The sequence below is a fragment of the Stylophora pistillata genome, chromosome 2 (genome assembly GCF_964205215.1).
Source record: "Stylophora pistillata chromosome 2, jaStyPist1.2, whole genome shotgun sequence".
Taxonomy (NCBI): Eukaryota; Metazoa; Cnidaria; class Anthozoa; order Scleractinia; family Pocilloporidae; genus Stylophora; species Stylophora pistillata.
This window is the reverse complement of record NC_142520.1, coordinates 33,085,060-33,105,012: the sequence shown is the minus strand read 5'-3', so window position 1 is coordinate 33,105,012 and position 19,953 is coordinate 33,085,060. Positions and strand designations below refer to the sequence as shown.

Genomic DNA, 19,953 nt, shown 5'->3' with positions numbered 1-19,953 from the left:
AAGTGCTGTAAAAGTGTGCGTGTTTTCCTATTTGTGATTCGTGGGAGCGTGCGAATGATTCGATGTCACGTACAAATGTGGAATTTGTCACAACAATGTGTTGAGATCTCGAGCGCGCGCCATCGCTCCTTCGTTTGCTCGCTCTCTTGCATTGGGAAATGATTTTGGCCACAAGCTCGGCAAGTTGTGGCAAAATGATTTCTCTCCTCCCTGTTATGTTAGTTTTTCTTTTACTCCTCACTCGTCTACGGGACGCCGTGAGTATCGGAAGCGGTTTACCCGGATAAAACGTTGAGAGAGTAAGCAAAGGAAAAAATGAAGCCTACAACACGGGGTATTCCCAGGCGGTCACCCATCCAAGTACTAACCCCGCCCGACAGGGCTTAACTTCGGTGATCGGACGAGAACCGGTGCTTTCCCTGTGGTATGGTCGTAGACAAGGGAAAACAGCTGAAATTTGGCTGGTTATCGGTTATGTTTGATCTGTACTAGCCCTAATTTGGTTACTCTAACCCTAAACCCCAACATCGTTACCCTAACCCTAACCCCAAAATCGTTACCCTAACCCTAAATTTGGTAGCCTAGACCCTAAGCCAAACGTCATCTCCTAGAGCCCGCGCACATCTTGAGAAGCGTCCATTTGAGGCAATATATCTCACTGGGGGTGGGGTGGGGGGGGGGAGTATAGAGATAAATCAAGTTTGGTAAATATTCTAAAGAACACCATCTTGTTAGTTAAGTGTATGTGGCTGGCGTCTTAAAGTTACAATGAGAAGATTACCAACCGATGAGCCACTGGGTCCGTTTTTGGGACTCGCAAGGGCTTCTGGGGGCTACCTGCTACTATCCACCATATACTGTGGGAAGGATCCCTCTACCACCCCCTTGATTGAGGGTATTGGTGGGTATCGCTTCTCGGCCTTTTGGCTAAGATCAAGTGTAGTATCTGTTCTTATCAGCTTAATATCTGATACGCTGCTCATTGAGTAGCTCATATATTAAACTGATTTTTGGAACTGGGCTGTGGAAAAGAGGCTTGCCTCGTCCCAGCCACGGGTTGCCTCGGTATAGCACTACCTCCGAGTGTGGCCCACTTCCCTTTTGGGGAAGACACATTTAATGAAAGGAAAAATAATGACTATAGCATTCTCTTCTGTGCACAGGAGCCCTGCAGCTCCAAAGGGAAGGCGGAAAAAGACATGACGGGCCAAGGCGGCAACTGACACTGGCTGATTTGAAGCGTGCAAAGCAGTACCACAAGGACATAGGTGAGGGAGAGTTTTACCACGGCAAGCGTATGCCTTTCAGGCATACTTACCTGACGCGGGAGGTACTGTGATCAAGGAGGCAGTCCTCTCAAGGCGAGGCCCTTTCATTGCACTTGGACTGGGTTGACCCTTGCGATTACCCCAAATGTGGGTAACTCGAGCGTATAATTTCTGGTAGTGGGGACCTGCGTTCGCGCTCGTCCCCGAAAAGCTGATGTAAAATATCTTGCCCTTAACCCCTGACTGACTAATGAATTGATCTTGATTTTGGAGTTGACCGTTAAACAGGGTGAACTGGAACTGGAACTGGAATGAAGAGAGAAGAAGAGCAGCAAGGGAAAAAGAAAGCAAAAAGCCATGGAAAGAAAGAGAGACAGACAGAAGTGGCCTGCGTGTTGGCAGAGAGATTTGGAGGAATAGAAGTGATTGTAAATGAAGGTGAGTTTTTGTGAGGATGTGAGTAGAGCTGTTGTAGATAGATGTGTGTGCTTTCTGCATTATTTTGTTCGTTTGTTTGCGAAAGAAAAGGAGAGGAAACCAAGCGGAGGAGTGACTGACTAACTAACCGACGGATGGACTAAGCAAAGAACGAACGATACATGGGCAAGAAAAGCATTTGTTTTAGAAACGTGAGTACATTGTCAACCATACCTGTGGCAGGCGAGGTTTTGTTGTCATGTATTTCTTATTGCGAGCGAGCGAGAGGAGGGAACGTTCGTTCCAGCGAGCGAGCAAACAAAGAGGCAGACGAGTAAGTAAAAATGTGGAACCTGTTGCCGCTTCGCTTCGTTTCAGTCACTTTGAATCCATCCGCCTCTATTAATCGTGGGAATGTTTTGACATGTCTTGAGGCCTTGAAAGTGCTGTAAAAGTGTGCGTGTTTTCCTATTTGTGATTCGTGGGAGCGTGCGAATGATTCGATGTCACGTACAAATGTGGAATTTGTCACAACAATGTGTTGAGATCTCGAGCGCGCGCCATCGCTCCTTCGTTTGCTCGCTCTCTTGCATTGGGAAATGATTTTGGCCACAAGCTCGGCAAGTTGTGGCAAAATGATTTCTCTCCTCCCTGTTATGTTAGTTTTTCTTTTACTCCTCACTCGTCTACGGGACGCCGTGAGTATCGGAAGCGGTTTACCCGGATAAAACGTTGAGAGAGTAAGCAAAGGAAAAAATGAAGCCTACAACACGGGGTATTCCCAGGCGGTCACCCATCCAAGTACTAACCCCGCCCGACAGGGCTTAACTTCGGTGATCGGACGAGAACCGGTGCTTTCCCTGTGGTATGGTCGTAGACAAGGGAAAACAGCTGAAATTTGGCTGGTTATCGGTTATGTTTGATCTGTACTAGCCCTAATTTGGTTACTCTAACCCTAAACCCCAACATCGTTACCCTAACCCTAACCCCAAAATCGTTACCCTAACCCTAAATTTGGTAGCCTAGACCCTAAGCCAAACGTCATCTCCTAGAGCCCGCGCACATCTTGAGAAGCGTCCATTTGAGGCAATATATCTCACTGGGGGTGGGGTGGGGGGGGGGAGTATAGAGATAAATCAAGTTTGGTAAATATTCTAAAGAACACCATCTTGTTAGTTAAGTGTATGTGGCTGGCGTCTTAAAGTTACAATGAGAAGATTACCAACCGATGAGCCACTGGGTCCGTTTTTGGGACTCGCAAGGGCTTCTGGGGGCTACCTGCTACTATCCACCATATACTGTGGGAAGGATCCCTCTACCACCCCCTTGATTGAGGGTATTGGTGGGTATCGCTTCTCGGCCTTTTGGCTAAGATCAAGTGTAGTATCTGTTCTTATCAGCTTAATATCTGATACGCTGCTCATTGAGTAGCTCATATATTAAACTGATTTTTGGAACTGGGCTGTGGAAAAGAGGCTTGCCTCGTCCCAGCCACGGGTTGCCTCGGTATAGCACTACCTCCGAGTGTGGCCCACTTCCCTTTTGGGGAAGACACATTTAATGAAAGGAAAAATAATGACTATAGCATTCTCTTCTGTGCACAGGAGCCCTGCAGCTCCAAAGGGAAGGCGGAAAAAGACATGACGGGCCAAGGCGGCAACTGACACTGGCTGATTTGAAGCGTGCAAAGCAGTACCACAAGGACATAGGTGAGGGAGAGTTTTACCACGGCAAGCGTATGCCTTTCAGGCATACTTACCTGACGCGGGAGGTACTGTGATCAAGGAGGCAGTCCTCTCAAGGCGAGGCCCTTTCATTGCACTTGGACTGGGTTGACCCTTGCGATTACCCCAAATGTGGGTAACTCGAGCGTATAATTTCTGGTAGTGGGGACCTGCGTTCGCGCTCGTCCCCGAAAAGCTGATGTAAAATATCTTGCCCTTAACCCCTGACTGACTAATGAATTGATCTTGATTTTGGAGTTGACCGTTAAACAGGGTGAACTGGAACTGGAACTGGAATGAAGAGAGAAGAAGAGCAGCAAGGGAAAAAGAAAGCAAAAAGCCATGGAAAGAAAGAGAGACAGACAGAAGTGGCCTGCGTGTTGGCAGAGAGATTTGGAGGAATAGAAGTGATTGTAAATGAAGGTGAGTTTTTGTGAGGATGTGAGTAGAGCTGTTGTAGATAGATGTGTGTGCTTTCTGCATTATTTTGTTCGTTTGTTTGCGAAAGAAAAGGAGAGGAAACCAAGCGGAGGAGTGACTGACTAACTAACCGACGGATGGACTAAGCAAAGAACGAACGATACATGGGCAAGAAAAGCATTTGTTTTAGAAACGTGAGTACATTGTCAACCATACCTGTGGCAGGCGAGGTTTTGTTGTCATGTATTTCTTATTGCGAGCGAGCGAGAGGAGGGAACGTTCGTTCCAGCGAGCGAGCAAACAAAGAGGCAGACGAGTAAGTAAAAATGTGGAACCTGTTGCCGCTTCGCTTCGTTTCAGTCACTTTGAATCCATCCGCCTCTATTAATCGTGGGAATGTTTTGACATGTCTTGAGGCCTTGAAAGTGCTGTAAAAGTGTGCGTGTTTTCCTATTTGTGATTCGTGGGAGCGTGCGAATGATTCGATGTCACGTACAAATGTGGAATTTGTCACAACAATGTGTTGAGATCTCGAGCGCGCGCCATCGCTCCTTCGTTTGCTCGCTCTCTTGCATTGGGAAATGATTTTGGCCACAAGCTCGGCAAGTTGTGGCAAAATGATTTCTCTCCTCCCTGTTATGTTAGTTTTTCTTTTACTCCTCACTCGTCTACGGGACGCCGTGAGTATCGGAAGCGGTTTACCCGGATAAAACGTTGAGAGAGTAAGCAAAGGAAAAAATGAAGCCTACAACACGGGGTATTCCCAGGCGGTCACCCATCCAAGTACTAACCCCGCCCGACAGGGCTTAACTTCGGTGATCGGACGAGAACCGGTGCTTTCCCTGTGGTATGGTCGTAGACAAGGGAAAACAGCTGAAATTTGGCTGGTTATCGGTTATGTTTGATCTGTACTAGCCCTAATTTGGTTACTCTAACCCTAAACCCCAACATCGTTACCCTAACCCTAACCCCAAAATCGTTACCCTAACCCTAAATTTGGTAGCCTAGACCCTAAGCCAAACGTCATCTCCTAGAGCCCGCGCACATCTTGAGAAGCGTCCATTTGAGGCAATATATCTCACTGGGGGTGGGGTGGGGGGGGGGAGTATAGAGATAAATCAAGTTTGGTAAATATTCTAAAGAACACCATCTTGTTAGTTAAGTGTATGTGGCTGGCGTCTTAAAGTTACAATGAGAAGATTACCAACCGATGAGCCACTGGGTCCGTTTTTGGGACTCGCAAGGGCTTCTGGGGGCTACCTGCTACTATCCACCATATACTGTGGGAAGGATCCCTCTACCACCCCCTTGATTGAGGGTATTGGTGGGTATCGCTTCTCGGCCTTTTGGCTAAGATCAAGTGTAGTATCTGTTCTTATCAGCTTAATATCTGATACGCTGCTCATTGAGTAGCTCATATATTAAACTGATTTTTGGAACTGGGCTGTGGAAAAGAGGCTTGCCTCGTCCCAGCCACGGGTTGCCTCGGTATAGCACTACCTCCGAGTGTGGCCCACTTCCCTTTTGGGGAAGACACATTTAATGAAAGGAAAAATAATGACTATAGCATTCTCTTCTGTGCACAGGAGCCCTGCAGCTCCAAAGGGAAGGCGGAAAAAGACATGACGGGCCAAGGCGGCAACTGACACTGGCTGATTTGAAGCGTGCAAAGCAGTACCACAAGGACATAGGTGAGGGAGAGTTTTACCACGGCAAGCGTATGCCTTTCAGGCATACTTACCTGACGCGGGAGGTACTGTGATCAAGGAGGCAGTCCTCTCAAGGCGAGGCCCTTTCATTGCACTTGGACTGGGTTGACCCTTGCGATTACCCCAAATGTGGGTAACTCGAGCGTATAATTTCTGGTAGTGGGGACCTGCGTTCGCGCTCGTCCCCGAAAAGCTGATGTAAAATATCTTGCCCTTAACCCCTGACTGACTAATGAATTGATCTTGATTTTGGAGTTGACCGTTAAACAGGGTGAACTGGAACTGGAACTGGAATGAAGAGAGAAGAAGAGCAGCAAGGGAAAAAGAAAGCAAAAAGCCATGGAAAGAAAGAGAGACAGACAGAAGTGGCCTGCGTGTTGGCAGAGAGATTTGGAGGAATAGAAGTGATTGTAAATGAAGGTGAGTTTTTGTGAGGATGTGAGTAGAGCTGTTGTAGATAGATGTGTGTGCTTTCTGCATTATTTTGTTCGTTTGTTTGCGAAAGAAAAGGAGAGGAAACCAAGCGGAGGAGTGACTGACTAACTAACCGACGGATGGACTAAGCAAAGAACGAACGATACATGGGCAAGAAAAGCATTTGTTTTAGAAACGTGAGTACATTGTCAACCATACCTGTGGCAGGCGAGGTTTTGTTGTCATGTATTTCTTATTGCGAGCGAGCGAGAGGAGGGAACGTTCGTTCCAGCGAGCGAGCAAACAAAGAGGCAGACGAGTAAGTAAAAATGTGGAACCTGTTGCCGCTTCGCTTCGTTTCAGTCACTTTGAATCCATCCGCCTCTATTAATCGTGGGAATGTTTTGACATGTCTTGAGGCCTTGAAAGTGCTGTAAAAGTGTGCGTGTTTTCCTATTTGTGATTCGTGGGAGCGTGCGAATGATTCGATGTCACGTACAAATGTGGAATTTGTCACAACAATGTGTTGAGATCTCGAGCGCGCGCCATCGCTCCTTCGTTTGCTCGCTCTCTTGCATTGGGAAATGATTTTGGCCACAAGCTCGGCAAGTTGTGGCAAAATGATTTCTCTCCTCCCTGTTATGTTAGTTTTTCTTTTACTCCTCACTCGTCTACGGGACGCCGTGAGTATCGGAAGCGGTTTACCCGGATAAAACGTTGAGAGAGTAAGCAAAGGAAAAAATGAAGCCTACAACACGGGGTATTCCCAGGCGGTCACCCATCCAAGTACTAACCCCGCCCGACAGGGCTTAACTTCGGTGATCGGACGAGAACCGGTGCTTTCCCTGTGGTATGGTCGTAGACAAGGGAAAACAGCTGAAATTTGGCTGGTTATCGGTTATGTTTGATCTGTACTAGCCCTAATTTGGTTACTCTAACCCTAAACCCCAACATCGTTACCCTAACCCTAACCCCAAAATCGTTACCCTAACCCTAAATTTGGTAGCCTAGACCCTAAGCCAAACGTCATCTCCTAGAGCCCGCGCACATCTTGAGAAGCGTCCATTTGAGGCAATATATCTCACTGGGGGTGGGGTGGGGGGGGGGAGTATAGAGATAAATCAAGTTTGGTAAATATTCTAAAGAACACCATCTTGTTAGTTAAGTGTATGTGGCTGGCGTCTTAAAGTTACAATGAGAAGATTACCAACCGATGAGCCACTGGGTCCGTTTTTGGGACTCGCAAGGGCTTCTGGGGGCTACCTGCTACTATCCACCATATACTGTGGGAAGGATCCCTCTACCACCCCCTTGATTGAGGGTATTGGTGGGTATCGCTTCTCGGCCTTTTGGCTAAGATCAAGTGTAGTATCTGTTCTTATCAGCTTAATATCTGATACGCTGCTCATTGAGTAGCTCATATATTAAACTGATTTTTGGAACTGGGCTGTGGAAAAGAGGCTTGCCTCGTCCCAGCCACGGGTTGCCTCGGTATAGCACTACCTCCGAGTGTGGCCCACTTCCCTTTTGGGGAAGACACATTTAATGAAAGGAAAAATAATGACTATAGCATTCTCTTCTGTGCACAGGAGCCCTGCAGCTCCAAAGGGAAGGCGGAAAAAGACATGACGGGCCAAGGCGGCAACTGACACTGGCTGATTTGAAGCGTGCAAAGCAGTACCACAAGGACATAGGTGAGGGAGAGTTTTACCACGGCAAGCGTATGCCTTTCAGGCATACTTACCTGACGCGGGAGGTACTGTGATCAAGGAGGCAGTCCTCTCAAGGCGAGGCCCTTTCATTGCACTTGGACTGGGTTGACCCTTGCGATTACCCCAAATGTGGGTAACTCGAGCGTATAATTTCTGGTAGTGGGGACCTGCGTTCGCGCTCGTCCCCGAAAAGCTGATGTAAAATATCTTGCCCTTAACCCCTGACTGACTAATGAATTGATCTTGATTTTGGAGTTGACCGTTAAACAGGGTGAACTGGAACTGGAACTGGAATGAAGAGAGAAGAAGAGCAGCAAGGGAAAAAGAAAGCAAAAAGCCATGGAAAGAAAGAGAGACAGACAGAAGTGGCCTGCGTGTTGGCAGAGAGATTTGGAGGAATAGAAGTGATTGTAAATGAAGGTGAGTTTTTGTGAGGATGTGAGTAGAGCTGTTGTAGATAGATGTGTGTGCTTTCTGCATTATTTTGTTCGTTTGTTTGCGAAAGAAAAGGAGAGGAAACCAAGCGGAGGAGTGACTGACTAACTAACCGACGGATGGACTAAGCAAAGAACGAACGATACATGGGCAAGAAAAGCATTTGTTTTAGAAACGTGAGTACATTGTCAACCATACCTGTGGCAGGCGAGGTTTTGTTGTCATGTATTTCTTATTGCGAGCGAGCGAGAGGAGGGAACGTTCGTTCCAGCGAGCGAGCAAACAAAGAGGCAGACGAGTAAGTAAAAATGTGGAACCTGTTGCCGCTTCGCTTCGTTTCAGTCACTTTGAATCCATCCGCCTCTATTAATCGTGGGAATGTTTTGACATGTCTTGAGGCCTTGAAAGTGCTGTAAAAGTGTGCGTGTTTTCCTATTTGTGATTCGTGGGAGCGTGCGAATGATTCGATGTCACGTACAAATGTGGAATTTGTCACAACAATGTGTTGAGATCTCGAGCGCGCGCCATCGCTCCTTCGTTTGCTCGCTCTCTTGCATTGGGAAATGATTTTGGCCACAAGCTCGGCAAGTTGTGGCAAAATGATTTCTCTCCTCCCTGTTATGTTAGTTTTTCTTTTACTCCTCACTCGTCTACGGGACGCCGTGAGTATCGGAAGCGGTTTACCCGGATAAAACGTTGAGAGAGTAAGCAAAGGAAAAAATGAAGCCTACAACACGGGGTATTCCCAGGCGGTCACCCATCCAAGTACTAACCCCGCCCGACAGGGCTTAACTTCGGTGATCGGACGAGAACCGGTGCTTTCCCTGTGGTATGGTCGTAGACAAGGGAAAACAGCTGAAATTTGGCTGGTTATCGGTTATGTTTGATCTGTACTAGCCCTAATTTGGTTACTCTAACCCTAAACCCCAACATCGTTACCCTAACCCTAACCCCAAAATCGTTACCCTAACCCTAAATTTGGTAGCCTAGACCCTAAGCCAAACGTCATCTCCTAGAGCCCGCGCACATCTTGAGAAGCGTCCATTTGAGGCAATATATCTCACTGGGGGTGGGGTGGGGGGGGGGAGTATAGAGATAAATCAAGTTTGGTAAATATTCTAAAGAACACCATCTTGTTAGTTAAGTGTATGTGGCTGGCGTCTTAAAGTTACAATGAGAAGATTACCAACCGATGAGCCACTGGGTCCGTTTTTGGGACTCGCAAGGGCTTCTGGGGGCTACCTGCTACTATCCACCATATACTGTGGGAAGGATCCCTCTACCACCCCCTTGATTGAGGGTATTGGTGGGTATCGCTTCTCGGCCTTTTGGCTAAGATCAAGTGTAGTATCTGTTCTTATCAGCTTAATATCTGATACGCTGCTCATTGAGTAGCTCATATATTAAACTGATTTTTGGAACTGGGCTGTGGAAAAGAGGCTTGCCTCGTCCCAGCCACGGGTTGCCTCGGTATAGCACTACCTCCGAGTGTGGCCCACTTCCCTTTTGGGGAAGACACATTTAATGAAAGGAAAAATAATGACTATAGCATTCTCTTCTGTGCACAGGAGCCCTGCAGCTCCAAAGGGAAGGCGGAAAAAGACATGACGGGCCAAGGCGGCAACTGACACTGGCTGATTTGAAGCGTGCAAAGCAGTACCACAAGGACATAGGTGAGGGAGAGTTTTACCACGGCAAGCGTATGCCTTTCAGGCATACTTACCTGACGCGGGAGGTACTGTGATCAAGGAGGCAGTCCTCTCAAGGCGAGGCCCTTTCATTGCACTTGGACTGGGTTGACCCTTGCGATTACCCCAAATGTGGGTAACTCGAGCGTATAATTTCTGGTAGTGGGGACCTGCGTTCGCGCTCGTCCCCGAAAAGCTGATGTAAAATATCTTGCCCTTAACCCCTGACTGACTAATGAATTGATCTTGATTTTGGAGTTGACCGTTAAACAGGGTGAACTGGAACTGGAACTGGAATGAAGAGAGAAGAAGAGCAGCAAGGGAAAAAGAAAGCAAAAAGCCATGGAAAGAAAGAGAGACAGACAGAAGTGGCCTGCGTGTTGGCAGAGAGATTTGGAGGAATAGAAGTGATTGTAAATGAAGGTGAGTTTTTGTGAGGATGTGAGTAGAGCTGTTGTAGATAGATGTGTGTGCTTTCTGCATTATTTTGTTCGTTTGTTTGCGAAAGAAAAGGAGAGGAAACCAAGCGGAGGAGTGACTGACTAACTAACCGACGGATGGACTAAGCAAAGAACGAACGATACATGGGCAAGAAAAGCATTTGTTTTAGAAACGTGAGTACATTGTCAACCATACCTGTGGCAGGCGAGGTTTTGTTGTCATGTATTTCTTATTGCGAGCGAGCGAGAGGAGGGAACGTTCGTTCCAGCGAGCGAGCAAACAAAGAGGCAGACGAGTAAGTAAAAATGTGGAACCTGTTGCCGCTTCGCTTCGTTTCAGTCACTTTGAATCCATCCGCCTCTATTAATCGTGGGAATGTTTTGACATGTCTTGAGGCCTTGAAAGTGCTGTAAAAGTGTGCGTGTTTTCCTATTTGTGATTCGTGGGAGCGTGCGAATGATTCGATGTCACGTACAAATGTGGAATTTGTCACAACAATGTGTTGAGATCTCGAGCGCGCGCCATCGCTCCTTCGTTTGCTCGCTCTCTTGCATTGGGAAATGATTTTGGCCACAAGCTCGGCAAGTTGTGGCAAAATGATTTCTCTCCTCCCTGTTATGTTAGTTTTTCTTTTACTCCTCACTCGTCTACGGGACGCCGTGAGTATCGGAAGCGGTTTACCCGGATAAAACGTTGAGAGAGTAAGCAAAGGAAAAAATGAAGCCTACAACACGGGGTATTCCCAGGCGGTCACCCATCCAAGTACTAACCCCGCCCGACAGGGCTTAACTTCGGTGATCGGACGAGAACCGGTGCTTTCCCTGTGGTATGGTCGTAGACAAGGGAAAACAGCTGAAATTTGGCTGGTTATCGGTTATGTTTGATCTGTACTAGCCCTAATTTGGTTACTCTAACCCTAAACCCCAACATCGTTACCCTAACCCTAACCCCAAAATCGTTACCCTAACCCTAAATTTGGTAGCCTAGACCCTAAGCCAAACGTCATCTCCTAGAGCCCGCGCACATCTTGAGAAGCGTCCATTTGAGGCAATATATCTCACTGGGGGTGGGGTGGGGGGGGGGAGTATAGAGATAAATCAAGTTTGGTAAATATTCTAAAGAACACCATCTTGTTAGTTAAGTGTATGTGGCTGGCGTCTTAAAGTTACAATGAGAAGATTACCAACCGATGAGCCACTGGGTCCGTTTTTGGGACTCGCAAGGGCTTCTGGGGGCTACCTGCTACTATCCACCATATACTGTGGGAAGGATCCCTCTACCACCCCCTTGATTGAGGGTATTGGTGGGTATCGCTTCTCGGCCTTTTGGCTAAGATCAAGTGTAGTATCTGTTCTTATCAGCTTAATATCTGATACGCTGCTCATTGAGTAGCTCATATATTAAACTGATTTTTGGAACTGGGCTGTGGAAAAGAGGCTTGCCTCGTCCCAGCCACGGGTTGCCTCGGTATAGCACTACCTCCGAGTGTGGCCCACTTCCCTTTTGGGGAAGACACATTTAATGAAAGGAAAAATAATGACTATAGCATTCTCTTCTGTGCACAGGAGCCCTGCAGCTCCAAAGGGAAGGCGGAAAAAGACATGACGGGCCAAGGCGGCAACTGACACTGGCTGATTTGAAGCGTGCAAAGCAGTACCACAAGGACATAGGTGAGGGAGAGTTTTACCACGGCAAGCGTATGCCTTTCAGGCATACTTACCTGACGCGGGATTTTTTCCATCGCTACTCTGGTAGGTGTTCCTCCGATCCTTTGTGGGCACGGATTTTGTGAGTATAACTTATTTAATTGCATCCGACTGTGCTAAGTACCTGCCGGGAGGGAACGCCAGTCTTTCCTTTTTTCTCTTTCTGTTGGTCACCCATCCACTTTCGTGTTCGTTGGATCGGGTTCCAACTTGGTTAGTTAGCCCTTTGTGGGCCTTTTTTTGGGCGCTTTTGGCCCTGTTTTCTCCTTTTTTCATCATGGTTCTGTCTTTGTCAAAGACAGTTGACATCAGCTGTGAGCATTTTCCGGCAGATATGCTCCCGCAGGATGTGTTTGGCCTTATTGACGGTTTTTTTGTGGAAGATTCTCCGCATAAGGTTGTATCTGTTCAGGCTATTCCGAGACGCATTGCGCGTGTTACGTTTGATAATGTAGAAGCTAAAGCTTACTATGAAGAGGTCGGTGTGGTTATGATTAATGGGGTAAGGTGTGAGGTCATTAAGCCCCCACCTCCCCCCCCTCCTACCACGTTAGTTAATATATTTTGGTACCCTTTCGAGGGTCCGTCGGAGGCAATCTCTACTGCTCTTAGCCCCTTTGGGGAGGTCAAGAATGTCGCTTTCCAGAGATGGTCAGCCAAACCAACTGTGTCCACCGGGACCCGTTTGGTCCGTATGGTGGTCCGTAAGGAAATTCCTAGATTCATTGTTGTCAATGGAATTCGATGTAAGGTGTGGTACAAGGGACAACCCCTCCGTTGCGACATTTGTCGGGCGGTCGGGCACAAGTCCGCTTCTTGCCCGGACAAAGGGAAATGTTTTAGATGTCATCAAAGCGGACACCTTTCCCGAAGCTGTCCCCTGGTTTGGGGCCGCTTTACAGCTGCCTCGGGCCTAAACCAAGACTCTGAGCAGGCTGCTCCTCAGCCTGTCTCTAGTGGTGAAGTTCATGCTGCGGCTGCCCAAGAGCCCACTAATGCTGACGCTGTCGAGGTTGCTGCACCTGGGGGTGATGCAACTGCTCTTCCTGTCAGCCTGGATACCTCTGGAAATTGTGAGCTGATTGATGAGGGGGACGCCCCTAGTCAGATTATCAGTTCGGGTGGTTTTTTGATCGAGAAGGAGGCCCCTGTTGCTAGTGGGTCTGTGGTTCCGGATCAGTTTGTTGAAAGTATTGACCAGTCTAAGTCTGGTGATCTTTGTTCTGAAGTAATTAATGAAATAAATAGTAGTATAATTAATAATATAAATACTAGTACAAATACTAGTACAAACAATGGTATAAATACAAACACAAACAATAGTAATAATAATAGTGAAAATACTAGTACAATTAATTTAGGAGGTGACCCTACTTCATCTACTGCTACTAGTCTAGTTAACTTGCAAAGTATTGCTGCTGAGCCTTTCCCTCCACCCTGGTCTGATGTCTCCCAGGTGGATGAGGAAATGGCCCAAACCCCTATCCCTCTTAGGAGATCAGCTTCGGATCTCTCATCTGATGGAACAACTGATTCTCCGCGTCCTTCCAGGTCACGTAGCCCCCGTAAAAAAAGATCCTCTACGAAAACTCCGGGTCAGCATGCTATTCCCAAGATGTTAGCGGCGTCTACTAGATTGTCTACTAGTCAGAGTCTCACTAAAAAGAAATGATGGGTACTCTCCTCTTTTCTCTAATGGCTTTGTCCATTCTTACCTTAAACTGCAATGGTATCAGAGATCAATCCAAACGGATCGGTCTCCTACAGTGGTTGCGGTCTCTCCCTGTGAGACCAGATGTCGTCTGTCTCCAGGAGACCCACTGTGTAACGCAGGCTGAATGTTCTTCCTGGTTTTCTTCTTCTGGTTACTTGGCTGTCTTTTCTCCTGGATCTATTCACTCTTGTGGTTGTATCGTTCTTTATCGCTCTTCTTTGTCTTTGCTTCATTCTTGGTGTGATGATAGTGGTCGTTATCTTCAGTGTGAGTTTTCTTTTTGTGACAAAGTTTTTCGTGTGGTATGTTTATACTCTCCTAACCGCAACCCTGCTCGTGACCTATTCCTTAATGATCTCCATCTTAAGATTGATCCTCTGATACCTACCCTCCTCGCGGGGGATTTCAACTGCGTTTTCAACCGTGCTCAGGACCGTCGTGGCTCAGACCCCTACGATTACTCCCGTGAGAGCTCTTCCACTCTCAGTCATCTCTTTGACGCGTGCTGCGTCACTGACATTTGGCGGTATCTCCACCCTTCCTCCCCTGGCTTCACCTGGGTCAGGTGGGATGGCAGTCTATCATCTCGTATCGATCTTTTCGGTGTGCCTTACGCTTGGGTCTCTTCTGTCTCTTCCTGCTCTGTATTTGTCTGTCCTTTTTCTGATCACCGCGCTGTTAGTGTCACTATCTCTCTACCTGATGCCATCCCCCCTGGCCCTGGTTTTTGGAAGCTTAATGTGTCCATCTTGGAGGACCTTGAGTACCTCTCTCTAATTGAAGACGCTTGGGCGTCTTGGCGACGGTCCATCCCTCGCTTCCCATCTTTGGAGAAATGGTGGGACCGGGGGAAAAAACTTATTAAAGGGCTTACCATCAGTTATTGCTCCGATAAATCTAAGGTAGCATCTTCGAATCGGGACATCCTCGTCCGCCTTATTGATCATTTGAAGTTTAAACTTGACTTGGGGATGACGTCCTGCTTAGAACCATATCGTGCTGCCCTTACCGAGCTCGGGGCGATGGACAGACAGCTGGCCCAAGGTGCCCAGGTCCGTTCTCGGGCCCGTTGGGTTGAGGAGGGCGAAACCTCATCTTCCTACTTCCTGCGCCTTGAGCGTAAACAGGCCGCCAAACGACATATATCTGCGTTGAGACAGAGTGATGGCACCATTGTCTCTTCCTCTGCCGATCTTCGTAGTTCCTTCTCGTCTTTCTACAGAGACCTTTTCACAGCCTCTCCCACCGACTCGGAAGCCCGGTCGGGTCTCCTGGAGAATCTCACCTCTAAACTCTCTAGGGCCCAGGCTACGTTGTGTGAGGGTATCATCACCATAGAAGAGGCTTTACTTGCTCTCCGCGGGATGGCCCGTCGTAAGTCCCCTGGTCTCGATGGCCTCCCGTGTGAATTCTACTTAAAATTTTGGCATGTTCTTGGTTCAGACCTTGTCTCAGTCCTTAACTCCTGTCTCCTTTCTGGTCGTCTCTCTCTGTCTCAACGCAGTGGTGTTATCTCTTTATCTTTCAAAAAGGGGGATCGTCTTGACCCCCGCAATTGGAGACCCATCAGCTTACTGAATGTAGATTATAAGATCGCCTCACGATGTATCGCCGGCCGACTTTTAAAGGTCATACACTTAATCGTCAACAAGGACCAAACATGTGGAGTTCCGGGGCGGTACATCGGTGAAAATGTCGCTCTCCTTCGTGATGTCGTGGACTTTGCAACATCTTCCGGCTCCCCTGTCGCCATTCTCTCCCTTGACCAGGAGAAGGCCTTTGACAGGGTTGACTGGGGCTTTATGCTTGCTACCTTAAAAGCCATGGGGTTCGGCCCCTCTTTCGTCAGTTGGGTGGAGCTTTTCTATCGTGAGGTGAGGAGTGCAGTCAATGTTAATGGTCATCTTACCTCCTTTTTTCATCTGTCCCGTGGGGTCCGGCAGGGTTGCCCCCTGTCGCCCCTCCTGTATGTCCTGGTTGCTGAGGTGTTTGCTGTGAACCTCCGTTCTAACCCTCGCATCCAGGGCATCTCTTTCCCTGGTGTTGGTTCTATCTCCCCAATTGTCCAATACGCTGACGATACATCACTGGTGCTTACTTCGGACGATTCCATCAAAGCTGCCTTCGAAGCCTTTGCCCTTTTCGAAAGGGCATCTGGCTCCAAGCTCAACCTGGCCAAGTCCAAGGGCCTTTGGCTTGGTGGCTGGAGTGGTCGTCCTGACCCTCCTGTTCCGCTCGATTGGTCGTCTTCCAAGCTGAAGGTCCTGGGCATCTACATCGGTCCTGGGAATCTTGACGAAGACAACTGGCGCCCTCGGATCGACGCGGTGGACCATGTTCTCCGATCTTGGCGTTCCCGTTCTCTGTCCTTTCATGGTAAGGCCCTTGTTATTAACGCCCTTGCGCTCTCCAGGGTTTGGTATGTGGCCTCCCTTATCCACATGCCGCCCTGGGTGTGCAAGGAGCTCTCCTCTCTAGCCTTTTCATTTTTCTGGTCTGGCAAACGTGAACTTGTTTCTCGTTCTGCTATGATCCAATCCCCCGTCTTTGGTGGTTTTTCTGTCGTCGATGTTCAGTATAAGGTCTATGCTCTTCTTGGTCAGTGGGTGAGGAGGTTTGCTTCCTCTCCCTCTGGCTGGTGTGTCTCTCTGTCTTCCTGCTTTGTATCTCGTTTTGGTGTTCCCCCTTTGGATGTTTTTTCCCGCCCTTTTTCTTTTGACCCCAGGGCCTTACCACCCTTCTACAAATCCCTGTTACTAGCCTGGAGGAGTCTTAACGGCTCCTTTTCCCCTGTGAAACACTCACTTGTTTATGGCTCGTCCACTCCTCTAGTATGCATCCCTGTCTCTGATATGTCCACCCGCCTCTGTTATCGTTACTTATTGTCTGAGAACATGGTCCCACCACATTGCGTTGCAAAATTTAACATCCTCTACCCGGATTTGGACTGGCCTGCCACGTGGCGCTCCCTGTCCCTTTTTCATCTGGATCACCACGTCATCGACCTCAACTGGAAGATCGCGCACGGCGTCTTGTACACCGCACAGCGCCTGGCCTCCTTTGGTCTCTCTGTTCCTTTGCCTTGTTTCTGTGGTGCTCCGGTGGAATCACTGGAACACCTCTTCTTTTACTGCCCTCTTGCCCAAAGTGTTCTCTCTTGGTTACAGTCCCTGTTGTTTGTCTTCTCCCCGATGTGCCCTGTCCTGCTTCTCCGTCACGTACTCTTTGGTCTCAACTCTCACGAGTTGAGGACCACCCCTAATGTCTTTGTGTACCTTCTGAGCCTCTGTAAGTTCTTTCTCTGGCAATCTCGTAATGACTTTCGTTTTCGTAATGCTAGGCCTGGCGCTGTGGATGTCATCGCTCGTGTGAAGTCCCGCTTGAAGTTCCATCTCGTCATTTTCTTCGGGCGCTTCACGTCGGGTAGACGTCGTCGCTTCTTTCATCGACAGTGGGGTGCCCGTGGCACGGTGGCTTCTGTTGTTGATGGGAAGTTAGTCTTTTCATTTTAGTACTCTCTGCTTGCTTGAGTGTGTGTGTCTCATCCCTGCTTGACTGAGTGTGTCTTTGTACCACTGATGCTGGGTCTCCTTCATTGGTGTACTGCACAGTGGTTTTTGTTTCCGTTGTGTACCCATGTGCTTGGTCTCCTTTACTGTGTGTACTGCACTGGGTTCTGTTTTGTTTCACTGTATCAGTGTTGTTGAGTTGAGTGTGTTAATTTTTAGGGAGGTAGGGTTCGATTCCCTAGCGTGTTTGGCGACTGGTGTCCCTCGTTTGTTGCGGTCCCAACCCTAAGGCCTTGCACTCTAGCCATGGGTTGGAGTTGACATTATGGTCGGCAGGCATTGCACCGCCCTCACGGGAGCCTGACCGTCCGCTTCAAACATAAAAAAAACTTACCTGACGCGGGAGGTACTGTGATCAAGGAGGCAGTCCTCTCAAGGCGAGGCCCTTTCATTGCACTTGGACTGGGTTGACCCTTGCGATTACCCCAAATGTGGGTAACTCGAGCGTATAATTTCTGGTAGTGGGGACCTGCGTTCGCGCTCGTCCCCGAAAAGCTGATGTAAAATATCTTGCCCTTAACCCCTGACTGACTAATGAATTGATCTTGATTTTGGAGTTGACCGTTAAACAGGGTGAACTGGAACTGGAACTGGAATGAAGAGAGAAGAAGAGCAGCAAGGGAAAAAGAAAGCAAAAAGCCATGGAAAGAAAGAGAGACAGACAGAAGTGGCCTGCGTGTTGGCAGAGAGATTTGGAGGAATAGAAGTGATTGTAAATGAAGGTGAGTTTTTGTGAGGATGTGAGTAGAGCTGTTGTAGATAGATGTGTGTGCTTTCTGCATTATTTTGTTCGTTTGTTTGCGAAAGAAAAGGAGAGGAAACCAAGCGGAGGAGTGACTGACTAACTAACCGACGGATGGACTAAGCAAAGAACGAACGATACATGGGCAAGAAAAGCATTTGTTTTAGAAACGTGAGTACATTGTCAACCATACCTGTGGCAGGCGAGGTTTTGTTGTCATGTATTTCTTATTGCGAGCGAGCGAGAGGAGGGAACGTTCGTTCCAGCGAGCGAGCAAACAAAGAGGCAGACGAGTAAGTAAAAATGTGGAACCTGTTGCCGCTTCGCTTCGTTTCAGTCACTTTGAATCCATCCGCCTCTATTAATCGTGGGAATGTTTTGACATGTCTTGAGGCCTTGAAAGTGCTGTAAAAGTGTGCGTGTTTTCCTATTTGTGATTCGTGGGAGCGTGCGAATGATTCGATGTCACGTACAAATGTGGAATTTGTCACAACAATGTGTTGAGATCTCGAGCGCGCGCCATCGCTCCTTCGTTTGCTCGCTCTCTTGCATTGGGAAATGATTTTGGCCACAAGCTCGGCAAGTTGTGGCAAAATGATTTCTCTCCTCCCTGTTATGTTAGTTTTTCTTTTACTCCTCACTCGTCTACGGGACGCCGTGAGTATCGGAAGCGGTTTACCCGGATAAAACGTTGAGAGAGTAAGCAAAGGAAAAAATGAAGCCTACAACACGGGGTATTCCCAGGCGGTCACCCATCCAAGTACTAACCCCGCCCGACAGGGCTTAACTTCGGTGATCGGACGAGAACCGGTGCTTTCCCTGTGGTATGGTCGTAGACAAGGGAAAACAGCTGAAATTTGGCTGGTTATCGGTTATGTTTGATCTGTACTAGCCCTAATTTGGTTACTCTAACCCTAAACCCCAACATCGTTACCCTAACCCTAACCCCAAAATCGTTACCCTAACCCTAAATTTGGTAGCCTAGACCCTAAGCCAAACGTCATCTCCTAGAGCCCGCGCACATCTTGAGAAGCGTCCATTTGAGGCAATATATCTCACTGGGGGTGGGGTGGGGGGGGGGAGTATAGAGATAAATCAAGTTTGGTAAATATTCTAAAGAACACCATCTTGTTAGTTAAGTGTATGTGGCTGGCGTCTTAAAGTTACAATGAGAAGATTACCAACCGATGAGCCACTGGGTCCGTTTTTGGGACTCGCAAGGGCTTCTGGGGGCTACCTGCTACTATCCACCATATACTGTGGGAAGGATCCCTCTACCACCCCCTTGATTGAGGGTATTGGTGGGTATCGCTTCTCGGCCTTTTGGCTAAGATCAAGTGTAGTATCTGTTCTTATCAGCTTAATATCTGATACGCTGCTCATTGAGTAGCTCATATATTAAACTGATTTTTGGAACTGGGCTGTGGAAAAGAGGCTTGCCTCGTCCCAGCCACGGGTTGCCTCGGTATAGCACTACCTCCGAGTGTGGCCCACTTCCCTTTTGGGGAAGACACATTTAATGAAAGGAAAAATAATGACTATAGCATTCTCTTCTGTGCACAGGAGCCCTGCAGCTCCAAAGGGAAGGCGGAAAAAGACATGACGGGCCAAGGCGGCAACTGACACTGGCTGATTTGAAGCGTGCAAAGCAGTACCACAAGGACATAGGTGAGGGAGAGTTTTACCACGGCAAGCGTATGCCTTTCAGGCATACTTACCTGACGCGGGAGGTACTGTGATCAAGGAGGCAGTCCTCTCAAGGCGAGGCCCTTTCATTGCACTTGGACTGGGTTGACCCTTGCGATTACCCCAAATGTGGGTAACTCGAGCGTATAATTTCTGGTAGTGGGGACCTGCGTTCGCGCTCGTCCCCGAAAAGCTGATGTAAAATATCTTGCCCTTAACCCCTGACTGACTAATGAATTGATCTTGATTTTGGAGTTGACCGTTAAACAGGGTGAACTGGAACTGGAACTGGAATGAAGAGAGAAGAA

The 19,953-nt window shown here is 48.1% G+C and overlaps 21 non-coding genes across 21 annotated transcripts; 14 read left to right on the top strand and 7 right to left on the bottom strand.

Moving 5' to 3' along the window:
• Positions 1-319: 319 nt before the first annotated feature.
• On the bottom strand, positions 320-438 carry LOC148738616 (5S ribosomal RNA). The gene has a single exon (XR_015998018.1). It is a non-coding gene; the product is annotated as a 5S ribosomal RNA (ribosomal RNA).
• A 469-nt stretch (positions 439-907) lies between these two features.
• LOC148738615 (U2 spliceosomal RNA) lies at positions 908-1,099 on the top strand. The gene has a single exon (XR_015997520.1). It is a non-coding gene; the product is annotated as a U2 spliceosomal RNA (small nuclear RNA).
• A 211-nt stretch (positions 1,100-1,310) lies between these two features.
• Positions 1,311-1,474, top strand: LOC148738614 (U1 spliceosomal RNA). Its single transcript, XR_015997470.1, has one exon. It is a non-coding gene; the product is annotated as a U1 spliceosomal RNA (small nuclear RNA).
• Positions 1,475-2,445: 971 nt separating this feature from the next.
• LOC148738613 (5S ribosomal RNA) lies at positions 2,446-2,564 on the bottom strand. Its single transcript, XR_015998017.1, has one exon. It is a non-coding gene; the product is annotated as a 5S ribosomal RNA (ribosomal RNA).
• Positions 2,565-3,033: 469 nt separating this feature from the next.
• LOC148738612 (U2 spliceosomal RNA) lies at positions 3,034-3,225 on the top strand. Its single transcript, XR_015997519.1, has one exon. It is a non-coding gene; the product is annotated as a U2 spliceosomal RNA (small nuclear RNA).
• A 211-nt stretch (positions 3,226-3,436) lies between these two features.
• Positions 3,437-3,600, top strand: LOC148738611 (U1 spliceosomal RNA). Its single transcript, XR_015997462.1, has one exon. It is a non-coding gene; the product is annotated as a U1 spliceosomal RNA (small nuclear RNA).
• A 971-nt stretch (positions 3,601-4,571) lies between these two features.
• LOC148738610 (5S ribosomal RNA) lies at positions 4,572-4,690 on the bottom strand. Its single transcript, XR_015998016.1, has one exon. It is a non-coding gene; the product is annotated as a 5S ribosomal RNA (ribosomal RNA).
• A 469-nt stretch (positions 4,691-5,159) lies between these two features.
• Positions 5,160-5,351, top strand: LOC148738609 (U2 spliceosomal RNA). Its single transcript, XR_015997518.1, has one exon. It is a non-coding gene; the product is annotated as a U2 spliceosomal RNA (small nuclear RNA).
• Positions 5,352-5,562: 211 nt separating this feature from the next.
• LOC148738608 (U1 spliceosomal RNA) lies at positions 5,563-5,726 on the top strand. Its single transcript, XR_015998216.1, has one exon. It is a non-coding gene; the product is annotated as a U1 spliceosomal RNA (small nuclear RNA).
• A 971-nt stretch (positions 5,727-6,697) lies between these two features.
• On the bottom strand, positions 6,698-6,816 carry LOC148738607 (5S ribosomal RNA). Its single transcript, XR_015998014.1, has one exon. It is a non-coding gene; the product is annotated as a 5S ribosomal RNA (ribosomal RNA).
• A 469-nt stretch (positions 6,817-7,285) lies between these two features.
• LOC148738606 (U2 spliceosomal RNA) lies at positions 7,286-7,477 on the top strand. Its single transcript, XR_015997517.1, has one exon. It is a non-coding gene; the product is annotated as a U2 spliceosomal RNA (small nuclear RNA).
• A 211-nt stretch (positions 7,478-7,688) lies between these two features.
• Positions 7,689-7,852, top strand: LOC148738605 (U1 spliceosomal RNA). The gene has a single exon (XR_015998205.1). It is a non-coding gene; the product is annotated as a U1 spliceosomal RNA (small nuclear RNA).
• A 971-nt stretch (positions 7,853-8,823) lies between these two features.
• On the bottom strand, positions 8,824-8,942 carry LOC148738604 (5S ribosomal RNA). The gene has a single exon (XR_015998013.1). It is a non-coding gene; the product is annotated as a 5S ribosomal RNA (ribosomal RNA).
• A 469-nt stretch (positions 8,943-9,411) lies between these two features.
• On the top strand, positions 9,412-9,603 carry LOC148738603 (U2 spliceosomal RNA). Its single transcript, XR_015997515.1, has one exon. It is a non-coding gene; the product is annotated as a U2 spliceosomal RNA (small nuclear RNA).
• Positions 9,604-9,814: 211 nt separating this feature from the next.
• Positions 9,815-9,978, top strand: LOC148738602 (U1 spliceosomal RNA). Its single transcript, XR_015998194.1, has one exon. It is a non-coding gene; the product is annotated as a U1 spliceosomal RNA (small nuclear RNA).
• Positions 9,979-10,949: 971 nt separating this feature from the next.
• LOC148738601 (5S ribosomal RNA) lies at positions 10,950-11,068 on the bottom strand. Its single transcript, XR_015998012.1, has one exon. It is a non-coding gene; the product is annotated as a 5S ribosomal RNA (ribosomal RNA).
• Positions 11,069-11,537: 469 nt separating this feature from the next.
• LOC148738600 (U2 spliceosomal RNA) lies at positions 11,538-11,729 on the top strand. Its single transcript, XR_015997514.1, has one exon. It is a non-coding gene; the product is annotated as a U2 spliceosomal RNA (small nuclear RNA).
• A 5,814-nt stretch (positions 11,730-17,543) lies between these two features.
• On the top strand, positions 17,544-17,707 carry LOC148738599 (U1 spliceosomal RNA). The gene has a single exon (XR_015997920.1). It is a non-coding gene; the product is annotated as a U1 spliceosomal RNA (small nuclear RNA).
• A 971-nt stretch (positions 17,708-18,678) lies between these two features.
• LOC148738598 (5S ribosomal RNA) lies at positions 18,679-18,797 on the bottom strand. The gene has a single exon (XR_015998011.1). It is a non-coding gene; the product is annotated as a 5S ribosomal RNA (ribosomal RNA).
• A 469-nt stretch (positions 18,798-19,266) lies between these two features.
• On the top strand, positions 19,267-19,458 carry LOC148738597 (U2 spliceosomal RNA). Its single transcript, XR_015997512.1, has one exon. It is a non-coding gene; the product is annotated as a U2 spliceosomal RNA (small nuclear RNA).
• Positions 19,459-19,669: 211 nt separating this feature from the next.
• LOC148738596 (U1 spliceosomal RNA) lies at positions 19,670-19,833 on the top strand. Its single transcript, XR_015998183.1, has one exon. It is a non-coding gene; the product is annotated as a U1 spliceosomal RNA (small nuclear RNA).
• Positions 19,834-19,953: the final 120 nt, after the last annotated feature.